Here is a 17,508-nt window from a genome sequence, read left to right as displayed (position 1 = left end):
CTTGGCACCAGCCAGATGAGATAGGAAGTTTGAAGAGTTCCAGTTAGCAAACTCCTCAGACAGAGTCCACAAAGCAAGTCAGCTACACTCCTAGGATGCCAGGCCACTGGACATATTTCAGGGGTCAAGGTCTGGTACTTCTTTGTGTCCCAGTAATCTCAGATTAAGTGTCCTTCAGAATGGAATCCTTGCTCAACATAGAATTGGGGTAGACACATTCTTTTCTCTTTTTTCTTTTCTCTCTTTTCCCCGCCCCCCTCATCTCTTTCTCTCTTCCTTACAGAGTCACTGTACAGCTTTGCTTGGGCTGGAATTCACCTGTGTAGAACAGGCTGCCCTTGAATTTACAGCAATCCTCCAGTCTCCCGAGTGCTGTGATTACAACTGCATGCTGCCATTCCTGGCTTGGAGTAGATGTCGTCTTATTTGTATTTAAGTCGACAGGGGCAGGATTTAGATTGAGGGAGCCAAGGTTAGGCTCATAGCATCTTTGTTGTTTGGCTTACGTGTATTATTTAAAGGTGTCCTTGGTTGGTTTGTTTTGAAGACGGGGAATGTTTATATTCACTGCCGTCTAACAAAGAATTTGGTTTATTAGCTAAACACCTTTTTTTGTGGTCATATGTCTTAGCATAGCACCTAACTGTAAGGTTTATTTATCCCTTGCTAAATAAATGTGATGAAAATTGTAAGAAACCTTCCCTCTTCTTTAAAAAGTCTACAAATGGAGGTGATAAAGTTTTCTGGAAGTTGGGGCCATTTTTTTTTTGCATCTTTGTCCTAGATTAGCCACCAGCATCATTGCAACAAGTCCCTTCCTGTCTCTTCCTGTTTCTCCCTGAGCTGGGGCTCTTCCAGTCACCTCGCTCTTTAGGTACCCGTTGTTTTGGGAGCTGGACATGCGAGGTATGCCAAACATGCTGGCAACACTGAAGAGGGTCATGAGAGCGAGCTGAATTGGAAGACTCCCCCATCCGTTCTGTTCTCTACAGACAGGGTGAAGACCGAGAGGCCCTGCGGCCACACCATGGGAAGTAACCGAAGACTGCGCCAGAGCAGTTGAAGTGGAAGTTGTGAGTCTTCCAAGACTCATTCATTTACTCGTTGACCATGTTTGGTATAAAATTCCTAGACTTGGGGAGTTTAGGGTTGGGTGGCAAGGATGGCGAAATAAAGAAGTGATTATAAAATATAAAGTATTATAGAAAAATATAAGTAGGTCCGGATAGGAAATGAAACGGAAGATCTGCTGAGTTAGGAATGTCTCACTTCCTGTCGTGTATCATGCGGAAGCGTTGAAACCCACTAACCAGACAGAGCAGGGGGATAACGTTTTCGGGATGATGGAACAGCATGTGAATTCCAGTGACTGAAATGAAGCTAGGCAGCTGAAGCCCAGCTCGGAAAGACAGGAGGGAGGTAAAGTTGCCAGAGGACAACAAACCAAACTTAGGGTACAAAAAGGTGGGTGGGGTTGTTGCCATTTTTAGGCAAGGGAATGAGAGACATCCTGCCATCGGAGTTTGTGTCTCAGTTGTGAAGAGTATGTGGAAGGGGAAGCCCTGCAGGACAGGCCTCTTGGGGGACAATCTGTCACGTGACCTGCAGGAGGGTTTCGGTAATTAAGATGGAGTGCGCTACGTAGTGGGCAGGAAAGAATCAAAACTTTTTCCCAGATGGCTGAGTGTTTACAGTGAGGGGGGCCACGGCAGAAAATTTTCTTTGGCTGTTAGGCACTGCAGGGACGTGGAGCTGATGTGGCCGAGTACCTGAGATAAGGAATGGCCACGTGTGGGCACGGGTATGGAGCGCTGCTTACGGCCTGTGCTAAGTCATAGCAGTGGAAGTCTGAAGAGAGAGTTTTTCATTGTCAGCATGCAGTCAGAGGACCTGTGCAGCGAGCACACTGACTAGGAGCCAGAGGGGAGGGACATTTTAGAGCCAAGAACAGAGGGTGCTTCAAGGAAGAGGCCCACGGGGGTGGAAGACAAGGAACAATTACGTCAGAGGCTGCAGAAGTCTCTGCTACACACACACACACACACACACACACACACACACACACACACTGACTACAGAGAATGATGAGAGCCATTTCAGTGTCTCTGAAAGACCAAGGCTAGGCTGGTGTGATGGAAGAATGGAAGGCAGGAAGGCTTGGAGACAACCTGGACTCTTTCAGCAGGTTTTCAAAGGAAAGAAGCACAGAAAACAGTAACCCAAGGAATACCGGGAGAGTTATATTCAAAGATGGAGAAGTGAGAGACTGTGGGTACCATTGGGGATGATCTAGAAGAAGGGTTTCCCTGAGGAGACCCATTGTGAGTCTGGGAAGGGAAGAGAGAGGGAGGAGGCAGGTGCTTGGGGCTGGGGACACTCACCAAGGACAGGGCCCAGCTGGGTTTGTGGAACTCAGTGGGAGACGGTTTGTCCGTCTTCTCAGTGGACTGGGACAGCGTGAGGGTGTGGTGAGAGCTGAGGCAGACGCTTTACTTGCTGGCCTCACCTCTCTGTTGTGTGTGGCTCTGAAGAGAGGGCAGGTAGGAGGGGGAAGGGAGCACGGAGAATTCTTGTCTGTGGAGGAGGCCATTTTAAAAGAAAATCCCCTGAATTTAGCTAACAAAGCAGAAATCACCCTTTTGGCGACTCAGGTGGGATTTTACATGGTTTTTACGTAGTAGTACTAACTTGTGGACACGAGAGGGCAGCATTGTTGAAAGAAAAAACCCTGCAATGTTTTAACTTGTGTATTATATTTATCTATTTGACTTTGATAGAGAAATCTAAGTGTAAGATTTTAAAAAATAAAAGTGATTATATTGTTTGCTTATTTATTTGTGTGTGTGTGTGTGTGTGTGTGTGTGTGCCTGTGCCATAGTAGCTGGTGGAGGTCAAGGGTCAGTTCTCCCCTTCCACCAAGTATGACTCCTGTGGATAAACTTGCAGTAAGTACCTTTATCTACTGAGCCATTTGACAGCTCATGAAATGTATTTAAAGGTGTATAATATCAAAACATTGATTCTTAGTGTGGAAAGGACAATAGAATGAATATTTAAGGTGCTACGTTCATACTCTGAGAAAGAATACTCTGGAAATGTAGAGTCTGCCTCCCCAGGACTGATCCTGGCTCTCCCTGTCCAGATGTTTCTAGAAGCCTCAGCCCCTATTGTTCTCAGCTCTGCCTACACCCTAAAACCAATCCCACCCACCACCCCTAAGACTGAGCTCTTAAAAACCCATGTAAAATGCTATACTGACGTTCTAATAGACCCTGGCACGGGTAGTTTAGAAACCTGGCCTAGTTGATTTAATATCTTCCTTAGTCCTCGTGCCATCAGATAGTAAGGTGAACGAACACACACGCTCACGAACACACACGCTCACCCATACACTGGCATGAATCAGCTTACCTGGGATCTGATAGAAATCCCTAGTTCTGAATCTCAGCCTCCTTTAATGAGACTTTATGCCCCTCCCCTCTTCTTCCCATTTTCTTCTTCTCTCCCCTTTCATTTTCTCCCCATTGTCTCCGAGTAGGGTCTCTCTACATGGCTCAGCCTGGCCTAGAACTTGCTAGGTAGGCAGTCCAGGCTGCCTTCAAACTTGTAGTCCTGGCTCAGTTTCCTGGGTGCTTGGATTAATGAATATGCATCTGTAATCACAGGTCTTCCTGACTTATGCACATCTATCTACCTATCATTTATCTATCTATCTATATCTATCTATATCTATCTATCTATCTATCTATCTATCTATCTATCTATCTATCTATCTACCTACCTACCTAGAAATCAACGTTCTTTAACTTCATCATTCTCCCTGGGACCCTGAGGACACATGGATCCTTAATAAATCCTTCAAGTCAGGTTTGCTCTCTAGGCACCTCATTCACATCGGTAACACTGAGATACCCTCAACCCTGTAGACTGAAGCTGGTGTAGATCCTGTCTGTAGGTGAAGCACTAGTGTAAGCTGCATGTCCAGTGAGTGGAATGTGGTCCCAGCTCCTCCACGAAAGCCTGGCTCCCACATTCTAGTACATTCTTCCTTCAGTGTAGTTCATCTCTGTTTAAAGTATGCATTTCATGCCAAAGGAATTGATCCTGATACTTGAAGTGTAAAGTTTTGGATGATAAATGTTCAATTTTGGAATCAGACCTCACATAAAGAACACAGCTTACAAACCCTGCCTCTGTCGCTGTTTACCGAATAAGAAATGTCGTGGATACCTCTAGAGTTATGAGCAGATAAAAAGATCACATGAGCATTAAAGCATGAGGAACAAGCACATAAACATATAGCGATTAGTGTTTACAGCAAATACTATTGCTCACAGGAGTCTGAACAGAAGCCAGACGTCTGAGAAGCTTCACTACAGTTCCCTTGACTGGAGGTGAGGGAACAGACTGAGAGTCCATTGTGCGTGGACGGGACTAAAAGCTAGGATATTATGTTTGCACAGTGCTGAGAGAAAATCCAAACTTACTGCATCTAGTACTAATTTTCTCTGTATCTCTCAAGCTTTATATAAATGTCTGTAATGGAAAGAGAAAACTCAACTAGGAAAGGCTCCGTTTAAATACTGTATGTTTAACTAAATGCTGCCACTTAGAGCTAGAAAGTGTTAGAACATTGGCAGTGTTATATAGCTTGATTTTTATGGTTTCAGAGGTACTTCTTTTTTAAAAAAATATTTAAACAAAATTATTTTATTGATTTATATTTCAGCTGTTGGCCCTCTTCTTGGTCCTCCTCACAGTTCCTCATCCCATTCATCTCCCCCTTTCCTCAGAGAGGGTGCTCCACCTCTCCCCCTTTCCTCAGAGAGGGTGCTCCACCCACTAGGCCTCCCTCTTCCTCAAACCTCTCTTGAGGATTAGGAGCATCTTCTCCCACTGAGGCCAGACCAGGCGGTCCTCTGCTATCTGTGCGGGAGGAGGGGGATCAGGAGGACTTGGACCAGCTCATGGATGCTGCCTGGTTGGTGGCTCAGTTTCTGGGAGCTCACTGGAGTCCAGGTTAGTTGAGATGTTGGTCTTTTTATGGGGTCATTCTCCCCTTCAGCTTCTACAATACTTCCCCCGATTCAACAACAGGGGTCCCCAACTTCAGACCAATGGTTATGGTGTAAGTGTCTGCATCTGTCTCAGTCAGCTGCTGGTGGGGCCTCTCAGAGGGCAGCCATGCCAGGCTCCCGTCTGTAAGCACAAGGTAGCATCAGTAATAGTGTCAGGCCTTGGAGCCTCCCCATGAGATCTATCCCAAGTTGGGCCTGTCACTGGACCACCTTTCTTTTAGTCTCTTTTCCTTTTTTTTTTATTTTTTTCCTCTGCAGTTCTTTTAGACAAGAGGAGTTCTGGGTCAGAAATTTTGACTGTGTTTTGGTAACCCTGTCCCTCCACTTGAGGGCCTGTCTATCTATTGGAGATAGACTCTTCAAGTTCCCTCTCCCCATTGTTGACTAAGTCACTCACATTGAGTCCTGGGAGTCTCTCACCTCCTGGGTCTCTGGTACCTTCTGGAGGGTCTACCCCGTACCCCCGTTCCCCCTCCCAGGCTGCATGTTTCCATTCATTTTGGTCCTCTGGGCTTCTTTACTGTCCCATCTCTCCCATACCTGATTCTGTTTCCTTGTTCCCCTTTCCCCTCCCCCTCCCCTGGTTCACCAAGGCCCCTCTCTCCCTGTGTCAGAAGCACTTCTACAAGAGGCAAGGGTTCAATTTTTTTCTGAAATTTTCAACTTTCCTCCAGAGTTATACCTGTGTGTGTATGTGTGTGTGTGTGTGTGTGTGTGTGTGTGTGTGTGTATGCATGCATATATACATTATAGGCCAGGATCTGTGTCTGAGCGAGACTATGCATCTGAGGGAGTTTAGGTCTAAAGTCTAAAAACCAGCGGGGGGTGATGGGTAAGGAGGAAGAGGCAGAAGAACAGGAACCATGAAAGAGGATAGAAAACTTTTTTTTTCTACTTTTAGCTGGTCTCAGAACTGTTATTCTTTTCTTTTGTGCTGAATGTGTGAATTTAACTTTTTTATGCATGGCAGTAGCAGGAATCATTTTGGATTCTAACATAATCCAGCATGAGTTAGTCCTTGGGGGCAGTGGGTGTGGAAGTTGGGGCTTTCTTTAATTCCACGGACTAGGAGTGGAGTAGTCACTGGATATACCTGTTCCATCAGCCTGCTTAGAAAAATGAATCTCTAAAGTAAGTGTTTTGGGGATTTTATAACCTGTTCCATTTAAAATAAGGGGTGGCCAGGAGAGGGCAGTGAGTAGGGTGTAAAGTGAAAAGTAAAATTAAAAGAATTAAAAAAATGAACAGTATAGACATAGTATTCCTTTAAAAGTCCCACGGTCTTTACATTTAAGTACCTCAAAATTTTACTTCTCTAAAATATATATGAAATCTTGAGGCTAGAGATGGTCCAGTGGTTAAAACCACTTGTTGCTCTTGTAGAGGATCCAGATTCAGTTCCCAGCACCCACGTGGCAACTTCCAACGGTTGTATCTCTATTCTAGAGAGTCTGACAGCCTCTTCTAGTCTCTTTGGTTACCCCTCCCATAGATCAAAAACTGAAAAAAAACCTACCTTAAACCATTATTATATTAAAGTATTAATGCAAATGTAAGTTGTATTGCTATAAATAAAATAAGGTATGATTTAAAGAAAAGAGGCAAGGCTTAGGGAGAGGCTGACCGTGGCATGCATGGAAGGACTAGGTCTCCTCAGAGCTGTTATCAACACGGACAGAAAGTGTAAGTCTAAAACTGGACACACTTTTTATTTCTCCTTAAACTCCAGAAGCCAATGCTGTGGTTTCTTTGCAGCCTTGAGATTTCTCTTTGGATTTGTGTGAGTTCATCATCTTCTGGACTGTAGAGACGCCTCTGCCTCTCAGCTCAGAGCTCGGAGCTCGAAGGCTGGCTTTTTTCATAGGATTGGAACCTGCTCAGGAGTAGAGCAGGATGTGCCCAGCACAAGAGCTGTTGATTGGCTTGGAGACTCTGGCTCCTCTTTACAGCACACACACAGATTCAGGAGACCCTGATAACCTTGGCCTCCTATCTAGACTTGTTTCGCCGCAGAACAGATTGATGATAATTAAGCAGTGTGTGATCTTTGTGACGACAGTTTAAGTCAGTAATATTTTACCCTCTGATGCAGAACCGGGGATGCAGAAAAGCAAAGTCACTTTGGCAAGGTTCCAGTGTGCAGCCTTGATGTTCTGGAGATATGTGTATATGCATATTTACATATGTACATACATGTGTATGTACATATGGCTTTGGCATGGACCCAAGGCTAAATGCAAAACTCATTTCTGGCTCTTATGTACCTCAGATACTTAGGTAAAGGTAATTTCTACCATAAGTTAGTGAGTTAGTTTATTTATTTATCGAGACAGGGTTCCTTTGGCAGTCCTGGATGTCCTGGAACTCCCTCTGTGAACCAGGCTGGCTTCAGATTCAGAGATCTACCTGTGTCCCCTTCCTGCATGCTGGGATTCAGAGTGTGCACCACCACACCTGCTTTATGTATATAGAGAAGGGTTGGTATTTGAAATGTACTTATTCTTTACTGTGACCCACCACAGGAGGTCAGGTGTGGAATTTTCCTTTTATGGTCTAATGTCAGTGCTGAAACCTTTGGATCTTGAAACATTTCTGATTTTGAGTGTTTGAATTAGAGAATTTTTTTTCCTTGTGTCTTTCTGGAGCAGGGGTTCTCTGTGTAGCCCTGGCTGTCTTGGAACTCTCACTGTGTATCCAGCTCCGCAGTGCTGGGATTAAAGGCCTGTGCCGCCGCCGCTTCCTGCTGGGTTAGGAGTGTCTAACTTCCTGGCAGACCATCTGTGTTTTGTACTTACCAAAGAACTTCCAACTTAGCGAAGTTCTAGGATCTTAGAATCCCATTTGTGAAACTTGCATCTAAGCAAAGCTCCTTAAGAAAGATGCTGGCTGTGCTGTGACTTGTCCAGACAGACACAGGTTTTCCTGGGAACCCTGCTCATTGCTGCCATACCTCTCTCCAGGAGGCGGCTCTGTGAAGCTGTGTGATTTTAGTTTCTCTCCCTTCCTCAGATGCCTACTCTTTAATCCTAGCAAGAGAGGACTTCCCATTTTACCTCAGGGAGCCCTTAAGCAAAGGCAGAGATCACTGGCTTTCATTCTTTTCTTTTTAAAGAACTTTTCATGCATCTTGTCTGCATATGTGTGACATGTATGCATCACATAAGTGCTGGTTCCCTGCAGCCCAGTAAAGAGCATCAGATCCCTGGGGCCAGAGTTACTGAGCCATTATCTCCAGCCCCCAAACATAGCTTTCTTGTCTTTGAATTCTCCTCTTGACTGATGTTTCCCTGTAATAATGTTATGATCACATCTGCTCTTTCCAGTTTCTCATCTAGACTCGCTGTTGGTTGCTGATACTCTCCAAGGTAATTATGTGGGTTATAGATCAAACTTGCAATTTCCCCATCAATACAGGTTTAAACAGGAGCTGGCAATTTTCTAATAAAACCTGGTGATTTCAAGTTATTGGATTGCAGTTTTTGCATTTGCTTAACAGTAAGTGGTAGAAACTGAAGAGTCTTGTCTCGTCCCACCGGAAGGGAGAGCGTATCCTTGATAAGTATGGAGGGCGAAGCTGTAATTTAATGTCAAATTCTTTAGAATCAGTGAACAATAGAACAAAGTCCAGATAATTAAAATCTGTTGGGAGTAAGGCAATGGATAAATAAACTTAAAGAGACAAACCTAAGTGAATTTAAGTCTTGGATTGTGAAGTCTTTCTAGGTGAGTGGTGAATCTATCTGTGGAGCCACAAGTTCTGCTTTCTGTAGGTTAAGGGTGTTTCTCTACAAATCCTAGGAGTTCCTTTGGCAGTGTTACTGAAGTCAACCTGTAATAAAAGAATGTTCATAATTTGAACATGGCTGTGCTGGGGTTTTTGTTGACTTGAGACAAGCTAGGATCTTCTGGGAAGAGGGAACTTCGGATGAGAAAATGCCTGCGCCACATTGTCCTGTAGACAAGTCTGTGAAGTCATTTTGTTTGTTTGTTTTAAATAATGACTTGTGTGTGGGGTAACCAGCCAGCGGAGAATAGTGCCATCCTTGGCAAATGGTTCTGAGTTGTACAAGAAAGCAAGCTCAACAAGTCAATAAGCCGTGTTCCTCCATGGTCTCAGTTTCAGTTTCTGCCTCGAGGTTCCTGCCTTAAGTTCCTGTCCTGCCTTTCCTCAGTGATGAATGTAACCCCTTCCCTCCCCAAGTTGCTTTTGGTCATGATGTAATCATAGCGGTAAGAGGAAAACTCGGACAGCAGGCCTTCCCATGATCTAGGGTCTCCCCCGACAAAAGGGAAAATATTGAAACATGAAAAGAGGTCGCTTTTTTTCTTCTAAAAATTTAAAGTTTTACACTTGTTGTGTTTCTGACCTATAAGTTATTTTAGTGTGTAGATGGTATAAAATAACCTAGTTTCATTTATTTCTTCTTACCACAGAAAACAGTCATTTTCTCCTGGCTACTCTTTTTCTTTATCTGTTTCCTTTCTTTGTTTCTTTCCAGTTTGAGACAAGGTAAGGGTGATCTGGGAAGTGGGAACTTCAATTGCAAAAATGCCTCCATCGGATTGGCTTTTAGGCAAGTCTGTGGGGCATTTTTAAAAGATTTTGTTTATTTATTTTATGATGAATACACTGTAGCTGTCTTCAGACAGACCAGAAGAGGACATCAGATCACATTACAGATGGTTGTGAGCCACTATGTGGTTGTTGGGAATTGAACTCAGGACCTCTGGAAGAGCAGTCAGTATTCTTAACCACGGAGCCACCTTTCCAGCCCCCTCCAACTTTTTGATTAATAATTGATGTGGGAGGGTCCAGCCCATGTTCAGTCACTGAGTAGTGTGATGGATAGCTAACCTTTTGACAGTGTGGAGGTGTCATCTACAAATGTGTCCTAGCTCTCCTCAAATTCCTGTGGCCTATGGGCACAAGTTGGACAGGCCTAGTCTTTGTCTCATGTTTTTATTTATCTTCTATTCCATATTGCTATGAGTCAACTCTTACACGTGCTAATGTCTGTTTCTGGCATCTCCATGGGCTGAGTATCCTTCATTGGAATTTTACATCTCAGTGTTTCAAACTGCAAGTTTTTGAACTGGGGGATTTGAATCCAGCATTCATGCTCAGAGAAATGAAGCAACACACCCCTGCCCGTCTCTCTTCCCTTGCATCTGTGTTTCATGCCCACGGTTTTGACTATATTCTTTGAAACACAGAGTGGCAATATCTGAATCAACTGAAGAAATCAGCCTTTGGGCATGCCAGAAGGAAATGTATTGGGCAAAATACTTTCCCAAACATCCTTTGAGTTGCTAAAAAGTCAATGTAGCCAGCTCCTCCAGTGTTACACGACACGTAGGTTTATAATCGGGAAAGAGGTTAGCCTGCCTCTCATTACAGCTAACTGCTCAAGCCTTTAATATCTGCTGTTTTAAGTCATGTGAATGTCATTCTCAATGGCCAGACAGATGGCTTGTAAAATCTTGACACCTAGCTTCTTATTCTATTATGCTGTCTGGAGCCTTTTATTCCATAACCGTCTGTGTATCTGCTTCTGGGGACAGGCTTTTAACTATATTTTTAAAGGCATACTATCTTGTGGATCAAAGAATAAAGCAAACAACTTGGCAGAGATTGATCAGAGTAGGAAAAGTTTCAACCCTAATGAGATTTTTCTACTGGCAAATCCAGTTTAATGACCCAAGGGAAGCAGTCTTCATTGCCCTTTTAATAGTCCAAGCTAGCTGTCTCTTTGGTGCTGTCATGGGAGATGTCTGGAAGGAGAAGCCGTCTTACTGACATTAAAAACCTCCTCCCTTACATCTCCGGCTGCCCCTGGCTGCCCCTGGCTGCCTCTGGTCCATCTTGGCTCTCTCATACTAATCTACGACTGTCAAGTATCTGGCAACCAAAAAGCAACTTTTAAACTTGCTGTGGTGGAGCAGAATAATTTTCTCAGCTTCTCATCAGCTAAACTACCTGCTAAAGAAGAGTTGCTAGCCGTCTGATGTTTTTAACAAAGCGCTCACAGCTTGGCCTGTTAGAACAGGCTGCACCCAGGGTGGCTGGGGAACTTGCAGTGCAGAAGCTGTTATGAAACAGGCCTGTGGCTATGGTTTCAGTGTGCAGGGAACAGATCAATGGCTTTGGTCCTGACACAGGCTGTGTTTAGAGGTGGGGCTTTTGGAAAGTGATTGAGTCAGGAGTGCTCTGCCTTTGTCAATGGATTAGTTCGACTATGGTTGAGATTTGGAATAGGTGGGGAAATGTTGGAGGTGAGCCTGGCTGGGGCAAGCAGCTCCCGGGTCTTTGAGGAGTAGAGTTTGGTCCTGGCCTCTCCTGTTGGTTCTCTCTCCTCTTCCTGGCTACCATAAGCTAAGCAGCTTTCTCTCCCATGTCCTTCTGACATGATGGGCTAAAGCTCTGAAACCAGGAACCCAAACCAACCTTTCCTGCTTTGAGATAGTTTCAGGTGCTCTGTGATGAAGCGACGCATCACATAGCTGCTGCCTGTGGGTCTGGCTTCGGTGCCCTGGGCTTTATTGTGCCTCACATAGCTGCTGTCCGTGGGTCTGGCTTCGGTGCCCTGGGCTTTATTGTGCCTCACATAGCTGCTGTTCGTGGGTCTGGCTTCGGTGCCCTGTTTCGCTGTTCTCCTTGGTGTCTGCTTGCACGCAGACTGTCTTTGGAGCTTTCCTTCCTATTTTGTGGGGCTCTTCTCCACCCCTCACTCAGTGATGCCCATTTCCCTCATTGCATCTCCCAGAATCCTCTGCTAAGGGAGAGTGTAGGGAGGGTTTTAACGATAAGGCAGTACTTCCTCTCCCACTTCCTCTCCACAATCCACTCAGTGGCCATAAACATGCTATTTACACAGCGTGGGCTTTATCACAAACATGTATGCACGCTTTCTACTGCATGCGGTGATACAAATTTAAAATGATAATGTTTTTCTTTTTATAAGTCCTTGAGTAAGATTGACATAGAGGAATAATGTCTCCCGTTTACTCTGGCTTGTCTCCCCCCCCCCCGCCCCCGCCCCTTGCTCTCCTGTAATGCACACAACACCCTGGGAACCAGTTTGACTGAGTGTTTTACGTCCCAAATGCTTGCATATCTCCAGTCCAGATTTTGTGAAGCTGCTTTGTGTTAATGTTAAGGATCCTTTATCACCTGGGGCGTTAAAAATAATAGTTCACACTTACGTAGCACTAATGGTGTTTCTGGCAATGTTCTATATACTTTGCATATATTAAAGAATCAATTCCTTTAGACAATTTCATCAAATAGGTGATTTTTGTTGTTTTATACATGATGAAATGGGGCACAAGGAAAATGAGTAAATTATTAAAAAGAAACAAGGGGAGTCCTGGAAAAGTAGGAGGGGGAGTTTGGGGTGCATAATATTGTCAAAGAATAAATAATTTAAAAAAGTATGTTATTAAAAAAATCTATTTTTAAAAACGAAGCCAAGCCCTTTTTATTGGTACAATAATGAATCAGCTAGTCCCTCCCACTAAAGGCTCTGGGGTGTATGACTGTAAACTTTGAAAAGAGGGAGTTACTAGGGCACCCCACTTGCATGGGGTTGCCTAGGGAAGTGCTTTCCTGGGTTCAGTTACATAAGGATTCAGAAGTTACCGTAGCCACCCTGCAAGGGGGGCTGACCAGTGCCCGGGCTATTTGCAGATCTCTATGTTGTACATGTGGTATTGGTTTTGCAGGTACACAGAACAGTTATGCGCTCATACATCCTTAGAGTTAGCTGGAGGAGAGCCTGTGAGGCCAGGGTGCAGCAGGTTGGATTCCTTCCAGGGGAGCACGTGAAGCTGTGAGAGTGACCCCTAATTTGCACTGGAAATCACAGGAGTGGGGAGATGCCAAAAATGTGGAATATCTGCAGAGGGAAGCCTTAGGCAGTATATAGAACCAAAGCAGAGAGCACGTGGGCTGCAAATGCCAGGCCGCAGGAGTGTGGCTGCAGGAGCTCGCGTCACCCTGCCACATGTCCTCGATGCCGGACACAGATATGCAGGAGGCCTGTCCGATCTCTGTTACCCTCCCATTTCTCCTTCTTGGAATAGGAATGCTTTATCTATGCCATAGTCTGCTGGAAAAGTAATGTTAATAATCAATCAATTAGTTGTTGTTAGAATTAGTAATATTCATTTTCATTTTTAAGGAGTTCCTGGTAAAGAGACTATCTTGAATCTCAGGATAGACTAACTTAGAATTTTTAAAGTGCTAGTTTAAGGCCGAGGACTCCGGAGATGAACTAAGTGTTTTGGCTCATTGTTTTCTGTTGATTGGATCTTCATCTTTAGGATGATGTGTAAAATATATGTTGGTATTCTAAAGGCAGACGTTCTCTCACTTTTGTGCAAATAAGAAATAAGTAAGGATTAAATGGCTCTTGATTTACATTTTCATTTGCTATGTGAGTTAGAGATCTCCACCATGCTAACGATGGAAGACAATTCTCTTTGCATCTCACCTGACCTCTAGCAGCATCTGGTGCACTGGTATTTCTTTCTTTCTTGGGGTGCTTTCTTTACCTCCTCCTTCAGTTACCAGAGACTTCTAACCTTCCTCCAAAATAGCTAATATTGGAGACTTTAGAGCTCAGTCCTTAGTCGTTTCAATCTATGTCCATTTTCTATTTATTTTACAGTATATGTGGTTTTAGTCTCTCAAGTATTAAGGTTTTAAAGACTCCACTCACATGCAGACAACTCCCAGATCTCTTTCCATGTCAGGCCTCCGGGTTGTCAGACTCAGGGTCCAGCTTTACCATCTCTATTTGGGTATGAAATGAACATTTCAAACTCAGGATGAGAAACCCAAACCTTCACTATCCTGGCGACATGTGGAATCTCCATATTTGTTTAGAGCAGTGTTTCTCAACATGTAGGTTGTGACCTCTTTGGTAAACTTCTCTCCCTAAATATTTACATTACAATTCATAACTGTAGCAAAACTACAGTTATGAAGTAGCAATGAGATAATTTCATGGTGGCAGGGGTGACCACAACACGAGGAACTGTATTAAAGGGTCGTAGCATTAGGAAGGTGAGAACCACCTACAGCTCAGAGCATCTCTATCTTCCCAGTGATTCAAGCCGAAGCCCTGTAGTCATTTATGTTCTCTCCTCCTGCCGTATCTATAATCCCCCTTACTCTCCTGCTGTCCACTGCATGGCACTGACTGCTCCCCATCTAACTGTGGCCATCTCACCACGATGGTGGTGGTCATTTCTTAAGATTGTTCCCAGCTGGTCTGTTTACATCAGTAATGTATTTGCAAAGACTCACAACAATAATTCAGGTGGAGGGATCCTTTGAAATGCGACCAACCTCGGGTCACCCCCACACTGAGAGCACAGCCCCCCATCTTCACCTGTCACCCCGCTGCAGCCTCGAACTGTTCTCCAGGAAGGAACAGTCTCCAGCTCCCAGTTAACCACGTGACCCCTTCAAGTCATACTCAAGCCTCACCTGCCTGCGCCCACTGGTAGCTTTATGGTGGTTCTGTCCTTGTAGCCTGCTTGCTTTCTTTCTCCCAGAGCATCTCTCCTTTGACCACTTACTTAGCTTTGCAATGCTGTACTGTTCTTTCCTACCTGCTCTCTGGGATTAAATTTGTCCCACAGGGATGTGGCTTTCTTCTGTTTTGAACAGCCTATTCTTGCTTGGTGTGTATGAACCAGTGGAGAGCCAGCTTTGGACACGGGTGCTATCCTCTCTCCTGTGTCCATGGGCTATGTCATATGGTGACGTTAAACTGTATCCTGTCAGTGGTTTGAGAAAAGCTCTGGCCAATTTTGTCTTTCTCAGGAAGGGAGTAGGGAAATGGAAAGGAGAAACAGAATTTCATCCAAATTTTCTTAAGATTTTCTTCATTTTAATATCTCTATTTTCCCTTCTGTTTTGTTTTATGTGAGTTCTTATCATTTTGTATTTTATTTGTCTTATTAGATAAAACACTCATTTTTAGTTAGAGATTGGGTTTGTTCTGGCTGGTTTTGTGTCAACCTGACAGAAGCTGGAGTTACCGCAGAGAAAGGAGCCTCAGTGGGGGAAATGCCTCCATGAGATCCAGCTGTCAGACATTTTCTCAACTAGTGATCAAGGGGGAGGGCCCCGCCCATTGTGGGTGGAGCCATCCCTAGCCCAGCCCATTGTGGGTGGTGCCATCCCTCGGCTGGTAGACCTGGGTTCTATAAGAAAGCAGGCTGAGCAAGCCAGGGAAAGTCAGCCAATAAGTGACATCCCTCCATGGCTTCAGCATCAGCTCCTGCTTCCTGACCTGCTTGGGCTCCAGTTCTGACTTCCTCTGGTGATGAACAGCGATATGGAAGTGTAAGCTGAATAAACCCTTTCCTTCCCAACTTGCTTCTTGGTCATGATGTTTGTGCAGGAATAGAAACCCTGACTAAGATATTCTGTAACAATGCCTTTTCAGTTTCAAAGCCAGTGATATAACATGTTACATTTCCCAAGTAAATGACAATGCTGGTGACATTCTACTGCTCTGCACAAATCCCTCCCATTGGCTAGTCCTTAAAACCCATAACCTGATATTCTTTTTTTCTGATTTTATTGAATATATTTTATTTACAATTCAAATGCTATCCCCTTTCCCAGATTCCCCTCCATATCCCCTATCCTATCTCCACTCCCCCTGCATCTATGAGGGTGTTCACCCACCTACCCACTCACTCATCTCCTCCTACCTCCTCACCCTAACATTCCAGTACACTGCAATGCCAAACTTTGGCAGGACCAAAGTTTCTCCTACTGATGTCCAACGAAGTCATCCTCTGCTACATATGCAGCTAGAGCCATGGGTCTGTCCATGTGTACTCTTTGGATAGTGGTTTAATCCCTGGGAGCTCTGGTTGGTTGGCATTGTTGTTCTCATGGGGTTGCAACCCCCTTCAGCTCCTTCAATTCTTCCTCTAACTCCTCCTTTAAGGACCCCATTCTCAGTTCTATGGTTGGCTTCAAGCATCAGCCTCTGTATTTGTCGTGCTCTGGCAGAGTTTCTCAGGGAACAGCTATATCAGGCTCCTGTCAGCATGCACTTCTGGGCATCAGCAATATTGTCTGGGTTTGGTGGCTGAATATGGGCTGGATCCCCAGGTGGGGTAGTCTCTGGATGGTCTTACCTTCAGTTTCTGCTTTATGCCTTTTCTCCATATTTCCTCCTGAGAATATTTTTGTTCCCCCTTCTAAGAAGGACTGAAGCATCCACACTTTAGTTGTCCTTCTTCTTGAGTGTCATGTGATCTGTGAATTGTATCTTGGGTATTCCTAGCTTTTGGGCTAATATCCAGTTATCAGTTAAAGCATACCATGGGTGTGTTTTTGTGATTAGGTTACCTCACCCAGGATGATACTTTTTAGATCCTTCTATTTGCTTAAGAATTTTATGAACTCATTTTTAATAGCTGAGTACTACTCCATTGTGTAAATGTACCACCTTTTCTGTATCCATTCCTCTGTTGAAGGACATCTGAGATTTTTCCAGCTTCTGGCTATTATAAATAAGGCTGCTATGAACATGGTGGAGCATGTGTCCTTGTTATATGTTGGAACATCTTTTGGGTATATGCCCAGGAGTGGAGTAGCTGGGTTCTCAGGTAGTACTATGTCCAATTTTTTGAGGAACCTGCAGACTGATTCCCAGAGTGGTTGAATGTAGGGAGCCATATTGGATTTGGGCCTGGTCGTGACTCTGGGCTGTATAGCCACAGATATTCAGCTCTATGATGACTGCCATAAAGTCATGAGATTGTTTGACAAAAGCCTCTCCTGATATGTTGGCGGCACAGGAAGACTCCGAGAACAACCATAGGATGTTCCCGTCCCAATCACAAACTGCTCTAACCTGAGCAAACACCAGTTATCTCCAGAAGATCCTCTCCTCCCCACCAGATGATCTCCTCACCCTATTCCCCCTACGTGAGAGCATGGAGTTTTCCCAGGGCCTTGGTGCCAACTGACAAGATACCTCCGTCTGTGTGCTCACCCTGCATTCCATCCCCTTGTATAAAAGAAAGAACCTGTGTCAATTAAATGAGACCCTGACAACAGAACCTTGCTTGGTCTCCTTTCTCTCTCCACCCCCTTGACCCTCAGGTAGTGCCTCTTCAGGACCCAGAATAATTGGACCTGCTGGACGGGTCAGTTGAACTGCTTGAAATCCCACCAACAATGGTGGAGTATTTCACTACCACCTGGTTTTTATGTGTAAGTAACATATGGTTGTCTTTGTTTGAATTTTTAAACGTTTGATCTTGTTTAATTTTCATTATTTTTGTATGATTGTGTCAACTGAAGCCAGTTAGCTTCACAGATTTCCTTTCTAAAAGGAAACCTTAGCACAGAGGTACATCAGAAAGGATGGGTATGTTTTGGACTGCAGAGCTT

The 17,508-nt window shown here is 44.4% G+C and overlaps 1 protein-coding gene across 5 annotated transcripts in view; it reads right to left on the bottom strand.

Moving 5' to 3' along the window:
• The window catches only part of KCNAB1 (potassium voltage-gated channel subfamily A regulatory beta subunit 1), a gene marked incomplete at its 5' end in the record, with an annotated part of 412,738 nt that overhangs the window by 17,963 nt on the left and 377,267 nt on the right, over nt 1-17,508 (bottom strand). The window lies entirely within an intron of this gene.

Source organism: Micromys minutus (genome assembly GCF_963924665.1).
Source record: "Micromys minutus genome assembly, chromosome: 4".
In the NCBI taxonomy this organism is placed as follows: domain Eukaryota; kingdom Metazoa; phylum Chordata; class Mammalia; order Rodentia; family Muridae; genus Micromys; species Micromys minutus.
Note: the sequence above shows the minus strand (reverse complement) of the source record. Positions and strands in the feature narration are given on the sequence as shown.